At 54.2% G+C, this 6797-nt stretch overlaps 1 long non-coding RNA gene across 2 annotated transcripts; it reads right to left on the reverse strand.

Annotated features, from left to right (window-relative positions):
* Positions 1-2072: 2072 nt before the first annotated feature.
* On the reverse strand, positions 2073-6797 carry LOC119923329. 2 transcript variants are annotated; one of them, XR_005448823.1, is made up of 6 exons: positions 6552-6797; positions 6342-6385; positions 5357-5401; positions 4202-4263; positions 2723-2801; positions 2073-2297 (listed from the first exon to the last, which is right to left on the reverse strand). It is a non-coding gene; the product is annotated as an uncharacterized LOC119923329 (long non-coding RNA). The 2 variants fall into 2 exon arrangements; XR_005448824.1 differs by lacking the exon at positions 4202-4263.

The following is a 6797-nucleotide window of genomic DNA, read 5'->3' on the forward strand; positions in this document are numbered from 1 at the left end:
ATGGCACTAGACGGAGCGGGGGGATGGCACTAGACGGAGCGGGGTGATGGCTCTAGACGGAGCGGGGTGATGGCACTAGACGGAGCGGGGTGATGGCACTAGACGGAGCGGGGTGATGGCACTAGACGGAGCGGGGTGATGGCACTAGACGGAGCGGGGTGATGGCACTAGACGGAGCGGGGTGATGGCACTAGACGGAGCGGGGTGATGGCACTAGACGGAGCGGGGTGATGGCACTAGACGGAGCGGGGTGATGGCACTAGATGGAGCGGGGTGATGGCACTAGATGGAGCGGGGTGATGGCACTAGATGGAGCGGGGGGACAGCACTAGGCAGAGCGGGCGGTATAGCACTAGATGGAGACAGGGGATAGCACTAAATGGAGCAGGGGGATACCACTAGGAGAAGCGGGGCGATAGCAGTAGGCGGAGAGGGGGGATAGCACTAGGTAGGGCGGGGGGGATAGCACTAAGCAGGGTGGGGGGATAGCACTAGATGGGGCGGGGGGGGCCACAGTCCTAGGCAGTTGTGGGGGGTGATAGCCCTAAGCGGGGAGGAGGGCAACAGTCCTACACGGGGGGGCGGGAGGGGTGGGCGACAGCCCCATGCAGGGTGGGGGAGTGACAGCACTAGGCGGAGCAGAGGGATAACACTAGAAGGAGTGGAGTGGGGGGCGTGACAGCCCCAGGCGGGGCGAGGGGATTGCATTAAGCGGAGCGGGGGGATAACAGTAGACAGAGCAGGGGGATAGCAGTAGATGGAGTGGGGAGGCGGGGCGACAGCCCGAGGCGGGGCGGGGGGCAACAGCCCAAGTTGGGGCAGGAGGATAGCAGTAGACAGAGCAGAGGGATAGCACTAGGTGGAGAGGTGGGATAGCACTAGGCAGAGCGGGGAGCATAGCACTAGGCTGGGCAGGGGGGATAGCACTAGGGAGAGTGCAGGGGATAGCAGTAGGTGGAGTGGGGGGCAACAGTAGTAGGCAGAGCAGGGGGCGACAGCAGTAGGGGGGGCGGGGGGCGACAGCAGTTGGGGGAGTGGGGGAGGGAAGCACTAGGCAGAGCTGGGGGGGGGGACAGCACCAGGCAGAGTAGGGATGGATAGCACTAGGAAGAGCATGGGCAGATAGCACTAGGCAGAGTTGGGGGATCGCAATAGATGAAGCAGTGGGGGTGACAGCCCTAGGCAGGGCAGGGGCCAACAGCACTAGGCGGGGCGGGGGGGGCCTACAGCACTAGGCGGGGCAGGGGGGGTGTCACAGCACGAGGCCGGGCAGGGGGCAACAGCACTAGGCCGGGCAGGGGGTGACAGCATGAGACCTAACAGGGAGTGGGGGGGACAGCACGATAGCGGGGGCAGTAGGACCCGTTGGAGCAGGGTGGGGGTGTGGTAGCACCAGTCAGAGCAGGGACAATAGGACCAGTCAGAGCGGAGTGGGGGTGCGATAGGACCAGTCGGAGCGGGGGCGATGGTGGGGGGGGGGGCGCAATAGGAACAGTCGGAGCCGGGGTGGGGGATAGGACCAGTCGGAGCGGGGGTGGGAAAGGACCAGATGGAGCGGGGAAGGAAGGACCAGACGGAGCAGGGGGAGGGTGGGGGGGGAGAGAGGATAGAACCAGTCAGTGGGGGGGAGATAGAACCAGATGGGGGTGGGGGGGGGATAGAACCAGAAGGAAGATGGGGGATAGAACCAGTCGTAGCCGGGGACGATAGGACCAGTGGGAGCAGGGGGGTGGCGATAAGTCCAGTCAGAGCGGGGGGGATAGATCTATAGCTCTTGACCGAGCGGAGGAAACAAAACTAGACAGAGCAGGGGGAAAGAACTAGCCAGAGCCAGGGGACTAGAACTAGAATGAGCAGGAAGGATAGAACCAGACCAGGGGCAATAAGACCAGTCGGAGTGGGGGCTGGGGTGTTGGGGGGGGGGGGCAAAGGACCAGAAGGAGTGGGGGGGCATAGGACCAGATGGATCGTGGGGGGGGGGGGGGGGTGCGGCGGCGCCCCAATAGGACCAAAGTGTGTGTGTGGCGGGGGGGGGGGGGGATAGGACCAGTTTGATAGTTGTGAAAGTACCGATTATGCAGGGTAAATTATTAAGCACTGGAAGTTGCCTCCTCTAAATCTAGAACAGACGGTCATGGAAATAGGCATTGGAGTCTGTGAGAGAAGGGAATTATTGTTGCGGAGCGGATGACAGACCAAGTTAAATTACTTCTCACTGGCCATGATATCATTGAGGTGGTCCTATTTCCAAGATTTCCCTCAGCGCACCGCGTGGAGTGATTGGTCTGATGGTGCTCCTGCAAGTTGAGAAGGAAACTCAAATGATGCAGTTTCTCCAACATAGAGACATTTCTCCAACATCCTGCAAATCAGCCTAGTTTTCAATAGGCATGAGAGAACAGCCGCAGAAGCCTGGATCCTCCACTCTTCCCTACCCCTGTCACTGGATCCCCACACTCCCACGTTGGAAGAGGCCTGGACTTAAACAACAACAAGTCTCCAGTACAAAGGCAGACTAAACAAGAGGAGTGGTAAGACTTGCAATACTCCATACCAAACCCTTCTATGCTACCTACAAAGATACAAGTTGGAGGCTACAGAACTCCACAGGAGAATAGGATGGGTGGGGACACACAGACACACACACACACACGCACACTTTATTTTCCCTTCCAACTCACCCATGCATTTAGTCCCACCCACCAAGCAATGAAGCATTCACCCCACAGAAATTAGGTACATGTACTCAGCTCTTTCACTTGTATTGTTAGCTGGGACTCTTCAGTAAAGTGATGCTGGACCTAGAATATTGAAAAGAAATTATGTTACAATATGTAAGACATGCCTAACAAAGTCTCAGGAAAGGAGACACCATAGTGAGGAGACAAGTGAGGACAAGTGTGCTGTGGTGGTGAGTCAGGGCTACAGGGAGCACATCTGCTAATTCCCCTGCACTGTACCATCCCCAAGCACTTAGGTTAGTGCTCTGCATGTAGGACACATTCCAGTATCATTCATTCATTCAATCGTATTGAGTGCTTACTGTGTGCAGAGCACTGTACTAAGCGCTTGGGAAATACCAGTTGGCAACATCTTAGAGACGGTCCCTACCCAACAGCGGGCTCACGTCAATTGACTGCAGGAGCCCAGTGTCTATTAGAACTAACATAGCCACAGCAAGAAGCTGAGGAATGGAGAGGTGGCCAGGAAGCCTTCCGATATGGAGTGCTAGGCCCTTCACCCCTCTACCTACCCCTGACCCCCAACACAGGCATGAATGAGATCAGTATAGGTGAAGGATGATATCCCCCATAAACAGCCCCGGGGAAAATTGGGGAAATTTCCTGGCCTAGGAGAGCTCCTGGCTAGCAAGCCAGAAAGCACCTAGCCAGCTACACTCAAACACTAGACTCTCCCCTCCTCCCATCCCTACCCCTCGACTTCCCCCCGACTCCCTCAGAGGCATTCACTGTCATGCACAGAGGGGTTCCAACTCTGGAAGGACTGAGGATGTGGCAGGGTGACCCTGTGGAAGGGGCTGTGGGTTCAGGTAGGATTGATTGATCCATCTAAAGAATTAAGGACACTGGGTCTCCTCAGGTCCACCATCAACTTCCCTTAGAGATGGAAGCTCAGCTCATTCTTCCTCACCATGGAAATCAGCTCATCTGGGTCCTCACTGAAGGAGGACACTTGGACCACATCCATCCACAATCCACACATCCTCCCCCCTGGAACTCCCACCCCCTACCCACACAGTGGACATATCAGCAGTCTCCCAAATCTTTACAAGCCCTACTGAAATTGTTTCTTTTCCAACAAGCCTTCCCTGACTAAAGCTCTCATTTCTCCACACCCCAGACACACGAACATACACTTGATTTTTCTTCCAGCTCACCCATGCACTTACTCTCACCCACTAAACCCTGAAGCATCAACTCCCCCCACCCCCCCTTGCTCCCATTAAGTACATATCCTTTTACTCAAATCCCTCCCTTACCTGTATTGTATCATCTGGAAACACCCCCCACCTTCCCCCACTGGACCTATAAGATTGAAAGGGAACTCTCTCAGAATTGCAGACAAGTGGGGACAGGTGTGCTGAGGTGGGTGAAAGAGGGTGGCAGGCAACAGGTGGGATTGTTCTGTTGCATTGTATTCCCCCAAACAGTACAGTCCTCTGCATATACTTAGCACTCACACACCACTGATGGATTGCAGGAGCCAAGTGTCCTTTAGAACTTCCCCAGCCACAGCGAGAAGCTGGAGAACAAAGAAAGAGCATGTTTGAGTGGACAGGAAGCCTTCTAAGAGGGAGCCTTAGGCCCTTCAACCTACTACCCGCCCTCCACCCCCAGCAAGGGAATGAGTAAGGTCAGCATCCATGAAAATGAAACCCCCACATAATAGTTCTGCAGCGAGGGCCTTGGGGAAGTTTTTGAGCCTGGAAGAGCTCACATCTAGCAAGCCAAAAAACACCTGGTCAGCTTCACTGTTAACACTAGGCTTTCCCCCCACTCCCCTGTTTCCCCACACCCTCCTAACTCCCTCAGAGGCAGTCATTGTCAAGCACAAAGGGGTTCCACCTCTAGAGGAGCTGAGGATTTGCAGAGTGACCCTGTAGACAGGACTGTGGGTTCAGGGAGAAATGACCCTTCTATAGAATTAAGGCTCCTGGGTTTTCTCAGTCCCACAGTCAAGTCACAGAACCAGTTCCCTATGCAGAGCCTTAGCCCCAGTGGGTAGAACCAACCACAGTACTGAGAGTAACACACCCCTCTCTACACCTTGCCCTCCTCCTGCAGTAACCCCTAGTCATGCCCCCATCACCTTCCCTTAGGGATGGAAGCTCAGCTCTTGATTCCTCATCTCCATGGGGATCAGCTGCTCTGGGTCCTCACTGAAGGGGCAACAGTCCTCATGACCAGGAAGGGTGGTGAGGAGCTTCTGGGAGGAGAAATAAGTTGGTCCTTCTCTTCTGCTCATCAGGACTCCTTTGACATCCACCTTCGAATGGCACTCACCTGGGATTAGGAAAAGCCTGAGAGTTCCAGCCTGCTCCTTATGCCTCTCTTGGACCACATCCCCCCACCCCACCACCTACCAGCCTTCTCCCACATCTTTAAAAGCCCTACTAAAATTGTTCCTTCTCTAACAAGCCTTCCCTGATTTAAGCTCTCATCCCCCCTCCACCCCCCGCCCCCGACTCCCTGGCCCCCAACACCCCCACCACTCCAAACACACACTTTAATTTCTTTTCCAGCTCACCCATGCACTTACTCTCACCCACTATACCCTGAATGATTAACCCCACATTCATTAAGTACATATCTTTTTACTCAGATTCTTCCCTTACCTGTATCATATCATCTGGGTCCCCCTCATTATACTGATGCTGGACCTATAAGATAGGAAGAGAATGCTATTAGAATTGTAGACAATTGGGGACAGATGTGCTGAGGTGGATGAGTGAGGGTGGTAGGCAACAGGTGTACTACATCAGTTGCATTCTACTCCCCAAAGCACTTAGTACAGTTCTCTGTAGGGTGACCCTGTGGACAGGACTGTGGGCTCAGGAAGGAATGACCCATCTATAGAATTAAGGGTGCTGGGTCTTCTCAGTCCCCCAGTCTAGTCAGAAAGAACCAGTTCCCTACACAGAACCTTAGCCTCAGATGGTGGAACCAGCAACAATACTGAGACTGACATGCCCCTCTACACACCCTGTAGTCCTCCTGCAGTAACTCCTAATCATCCACACATGCCCTAACTACCTTCCCTTAGAAATGGAAGCTCAGCTCCTGATTCTTCCTCTCCATGGGGATCAGCTGCTCTGGGTTCTCATTGAAGGGGTAACAGTCCTCATGGCCAGGAAAGGTGGTGAGAAGGTTCTGGGAAGGGAAAACAATCAGTCCATCTCTTCCCATCATCAGGATTCCTTCGACATCCACCTCCGGACCGCCTAAACTAAGGCGACTAAACTAAACTAAGGGGATAAGGAAGAGCCTGAAAACTCCAGCTTGCTCCTTATGCCTCACATGGATCACCATCCACCCTCAACCCATCCCACACATCCTTTCCTCTCGACTCCCACCCCGCACCGACCCAGTGGATCTACCAGCCATCTCCCACAGCTTTAAAAGCCCTACTGAAATTGTTTCTCCCAACAAGCCTGCCCTGACTAAAACTCTCATCCTCCCTGGCCCCCAATGGCCCCACCCCTTCCACCACACACTTTCTTTTCTCTTCCAGCTCACCCATGCACTTAATCCCACCCTTTAAGCACTGAAGCCTTCGCCACACATCATGTACATATCTTTTTACTTATATCCTTCCCTTACCTATGTTGTATCATCTGGGACTCCCCAACAAACAGATGCTGGACCTATAAGATTGAAAGGGAACTCTATTAGAATTGCAGTCAAGTGGGGACAGGTGTTCTGAGGTGATGAGTCAGGGTGGCAGGCAACAGGTGTGCTAGATCTGTTGCTTTTTTTCCCTCTTCTCCAACACTTGATACAGTGCTCTGTATATACTAAGCACTCACATACCACTGATGGATTGCAGGAGCCAAGTGTCCTTTGCAACTTCGACAGCCACAGTGGGAACCTGGAGAACAAAAAGGCAGTTTGAGTGGACAGGAAGCCTTCTGAGAGGGAGCCTTAAGCCCTTCACCCCAGTACCAACCCCTAACCCTGAACCCGGGCATTAATGAGGTCAACATCCCTGTGGATGATACCCCCACGGAACAGCCCTGCAGGGAGGACCTTGGGGAAATGTCCCGGGCTACAAAGCCT

This window comes from Tachyglossus aculeatus, unplaced genomic scaffold (genome assembly GCF_015852505.1).
Source record: "Tachyglossus aculeatus isolate mTacAcu1 unplaced genomic scaffold, mTacAcu1.pri scaffold_175_arrow_ctg1, whole genome shotgun sequence".
NCBI lineage: Eukaryota > Metazoa > Chordata > Mammalia > Monotremata > Tachyglossidae > Tachyglossus > Tachyglossus aculeatus.